This window comes from Thamnophis sirtalis, unplaced genomic scaffold (genome assembly GCF_051295495.1).
Source record: "Thamnophis sirtalis isolate CommonGarterSnake01/CBP01778 unplaced genomic scaffold, rThaSir2_p1.2 scaffold_3, whole genome shotgun sequence".
NCBI lineage: Eukaryota > Metazoa > Chordata > Lepidosauria > Squamata > Natricidae > Thamnophis > Thamnophis sirtalis.
Genome location: NW_028261383.1, coordinates 72,600,375 through 72,605,150, shown reverse-complemented (window position 1 = coordinate 72,605,150; position 4,776 = coordinate 72,600,375). Strand labels below are relative to the sequence as shown.

Here is a 4,776-nt window from a genome sequence, read left to right as displayed (position 1 = left end):
TAATACAGTTATGCTATTTGTTCTTCACCTGCAATTAATATGTCATAAAAAGCATCTGAATATTACTGTTGCTTAATAATAGTAATATTAATGGCAATGAAGTATGGAGTATGAGTATGAAGTATGGAAGTATGTAGTATGAATGTCTCCAAGAAAGTGGTAACATGCTACAGATAAAATGCTATATTCTAATATATGTATATAATATAAATGTTTTAAGGGAGAACAATAAAGCTGGAATTTATTGAATTTCCAATTAATTTTAGAGTTGGTTTAATCAAGACAGTTTTCAATACAATGAATTATAATATTTCACATCCTTTGAAATATACAATTACATCATTAAACTATCCAAAAATGAAGATGTCATGGTAGTAAAAAAATAAAAGTTCTGTAATAGGAAGACTGTTCATCAGAACTACATTTTAAAAATACTGGCTTACTTCTTTACCATTGCAAAATGCATTCATCCTAACTATGCAACATCCTAGAGATCATCCAAGAATTCTTAGGGTGGGGGGGAAATTGTATTTCAGATCTTGCAATATGCTCTGATACTTGAGAAAACTATTAAGCACCATTTGGAATCCTAAAGCCACATGCACCCTCAACTTGTAGGCTGCTTTCTCTCATGAGTTTACATTTAACTGAACTTGCAAATACCTTTTGTGGGCAGAGTAAAGTGATGTGAGGTTTACTTAGATAACATCAATATGGTATTTATAGGCAAACCTGGGAAGTATAGCTAAAGCATTAGGGAAAAATTACAAGTCTCCTGAAGCAATAAATTCAACAAAGCAGACTATGAAGAAATCATATATTTAGATTGTCTGATTTCTGAAAGATATGAAATTAGATAAAGAGAGAACATTCGTTCTGAAAGAAGTCCAGGCTCCAAAAACAAAAAGCAAAGTTAATTTTCTTCTTGGACTAGCACAGTATTATAACTGGTTGGTTTCCCATTTTGCCATCCCTGCTTGAGCTTTGACAATTCGCATTGAGACAATAAAACAAACAAACAAAACCGCCTACTGCCAATTACCTCCACACAACCTATTAGATCTCACTGGTTAGGCCTCCTCCGAGTCCCATCGGCCGGTCAATGTCGACTGGCAACTACGCGGAGGAGAGCCTTCTCGGTGGCAGCTCCGACCCTGTGGAACGATCTCCCCGTGGAAATTCGTACCCTCACCACCCTCCAGACCTTCCGCACAGCTCTCAGAACTTGGCTATCCCGTCAGGCCTGGGGTTAAGACTACAACCCGCCCGAATAGTATGAATGTTGTGTTTTAATTATGTATTTGTCTTATATGTTAAAAGTTTGTCTCCCCCCCCCCTTTTTAAGTTATAAGCCGCCCTGAGTCCCCCCAGGGAAAAGGGCGGCATATAAATAAACTTTAAATGAAATGAAATGAAATTATCAGTTATACTATGTTATATTACGTACATTATATTACATATTGCATTTATTTTTATCTATCTTACTGTAAGCTGCCCAGAATCACATATGTGAAATGGGTGGCTATATAGATCAAATAAATAATTAGTGAAATTGACATCAGAATGTCATTAAGCCTTCAAGACCTGACAGAAGCTTTGTGTCAAGGGCTCATCTTAAGAGGGCCAGAATATGAAATGGCTTCCATCAATAAATTATGCTTGTGACATAGTACTCTGTATAGACTCATGGGTATGGAGATAATGCTGTGGTATATTTAGCCAAGAAACTATTCTTAGAAGATAACTACAGCACCATTGAAAAGATGGCCTTCAAATGGGCCATAAATAAGTATAATTATGATACTGAGAGTTTATACTCATAATGGAGGACCAACCCATTGCCTAGACACAGTGGATGAAAAAAAGCAATCCTTCAATGACAATTATATGTCTTTACAAACCTACATATTCACCATACAACAGAGAGCAGGGATATAAATCATTCTTTCAGATTTGTTTATCTTGTCAGGGATAAGATATAGAAATGTATAGTGAACTGGTCTGACAGGAATTTAAAGAAAGGCTCTCATCTCTTAAAAGCAGGGAAGGATGTGGAACCTCCCAGATTGAGCAGGCATTTCTCCTTCCCTGCTGGAATCCAGAGTTTCAATGCTTCCAGAAAGGGAGAGGGGGATGAAAGAGCCCCACCTACTCCCTAATTAGAGAGAAGGCCTCTTAAATGGACCAGAAACCCAGCATATGTGTGGGTACAGCAGAGGGGGAGTTGAACCAGGAAGACTACAGAGAGTCAGGGAAAAGTTTTCAGTTCAAAGGCAAGTAACTCAGCAGCAGTCCAGAATGATAAAAGCCCTGGCGCTGGAAAACCCGCTGAGAGACAAAGCCAAAGATTCAGGGGAAAGAGCCCAACAAGCGTCTGCTTGTGACCGAAGCAAAACCATTCTGTGCAGCAGTCCAAGCTTTACAAACCAGCTCCAGGGAGAGAAGACTGTGAATGCTGGAGGGGAGAGAAAAGCCCCATATGCAAATCAACAGCGAAAGCATGAAAGGGATTTTCAAGTGTAAATGGTTAGAATTTGGCTACCAAAGATGAAGATTGTCTGCTCACAAGAATTAGGAAATACTTTTTATAGAAAAATGTAGAGCAAAAGGACATAGAGATTATAACACAGACATGGAGTATTTGGAATAAGCTTATAGTAATGGGAAGGTGCTATATTGAGATAGATTGTAAGAAATTAAGTAGAAAGTAGGTGTAAACAGAGAAATTCTCTGAGAGAGTGTGCAAAACATTCTCATGTACTAAATATTGGACAGCAATGTTGGACGACCTTCCCTAAGAGTATGGGAAAGTGGCAATAGAGGAAATGTTTTCTCATTAGGAAGCCATGCAACTTGGTTATTTTCCTTCTCTTATTTACAAGAATGACATAGTTTTTTCAACAGTTAAAAGAATATTTATATTCTAAAACAGCTGGTAACAATGTTAGGGACATTATAAGGAAAGCTTTAACTTTTCCAGAAACCACACTAACAACTATTTATTAAAGCAGTATGCCATAATAAGATTTTATAAGGGTCAAACCATTCCATCTGAAATTACATAATTTTTCCCTACACTTTTTAAAAAACTAAAAATTATACTTCAGAGAAATTATGGGAATATCCCCAAGGATAAATTTATCTGCAAAATATAGTCAGTATATTCACAGAACTGTAGTACACTTATGCAAGCAATGTGGGCTATATAGTTTTCATTACTGTACAAATCCAGTAGAAATTGTGATGGCTTTTTAGAAGTATTAAACATTGTGGGCTTCTTGAAAGCAATTGACTTGTTGCCAGAAATTAGATAGTCAATTAGATGGATATTTGGATTTTTAAAAAAATATTTAATCCACAGAAAGTTCTTTAAATCTCACAACTAATGTTTTGTATTAAGAGGCAGTACATCTATCAAAGACTACTGTGTGATCCTGAACTAGAGTTTTATTACCCATGGTTTTTTGTGTCTGTTATTGACATACATAGATCAGATCTTGTTATTCATGGAAAAGGATTCTGTGTATCCTCAGTTCATTTGTGTGTGTGTGGTTTCATTCGCAGATTTTTGGAGTGTTCTGCATTTTACACATGCACAAAATGAGACATAGTCTTTTGCACATGTGTGAAGAACATTAGTTTGAGCTCTCATTATTTGCAAACATGTTATTTGCAGTTGTTAGCCTGGAACTAAACCCTTGTGAACAAGAGCTACCTGTATATTTACAAAAAGCATTACAAATAGTGAAAGATTTAAAAAAACAGAACTGAAATAATTACTCCATAACCATCCAACATACCAATGTCCTATTGAAGGAAAGAAACTAGGCTGAACCAAAGCCAAAGCAAATTGCTAAAAGATTATGTCATGCATTAAAGCATTTGGCCTCTTTCTATTGGCTTTCAAATTATAATAAATTTACAACAATTGAAAAAATGTTTTGTAGAGTGTTTACCCAGAAGCGTGCCTTAATAAATGGAATGCTAATATAATTTGAGCTTTTAAAGAAAAGGAATAAAAGAATACCAGAGTCTCTTGACTATGATTACAAAATCTATTGGTATTGTTGTACAAAGACAAGTTGGCATAGTGCTATTGATGAAGACAGGACTGAGCACTACATCTTCAGGTTCCCTCTTGAAGGCCAGCTTTGACATATAGATTGTTTACATTAGAGATTCCTCAAAAAGCAGTTTTCTTCTTTAAAAAATCAGTTTGATAAACCAAGACACATGTATTTAATAAGTCTTCCCAAATTTTCTAAATTAAATATTTTAAACTGGCATTGTTCTGACATTAGAAAAAAATACATTTATCTTAAATTGCATATCTTTAGAATCAAGATTCTTGTGACTGGCCCAAAGATAAGCTAGTTGATACTTACAAAGGAGATAAACCAGAAATAACAGAGTACAATTTAGATTAAGAAATTGAAATGGCATCTTAAAAGAGATAATGGCAATTTATTTCCATATTCTTGCGAGAAATATCAAGAGTACCTAGAGAATTATCAAGAGGTAAACATGACTTGAGAGAGACTTACTCTTTCTCTAACTTATTCTTATAGAAGCAAACTTGAATTTTACTGTGGTGTTCTTTCTTCATAAGTCTCTTGTACCCTGCTTCATCTGTGAAATTTAAATATCTGCATTAAAGTTATTTAAAAATACATTTTAGATATTTCTTCTCAATTTACTTATTTAATGAATAATTTCCCAAGTACCAAATTTTAATCTATTCTAAGATAAATATTTTAATTTACCGGTACCTTTTTT

General features: G+C 34.9%; 1 protein-coding gene across 2 annotated transcripts in view; it reads right to left on the bottom strand.

Moving 5' to 3' along the window:
- CENPP (centromere protein P) overlaps window positions 1-4,776 on the bottom strand; it is a 151,856-nt gene that overhangs the window by 56,973 nt on the left and 90,107 nt on the right. The window lies entirely within an intron of this gene.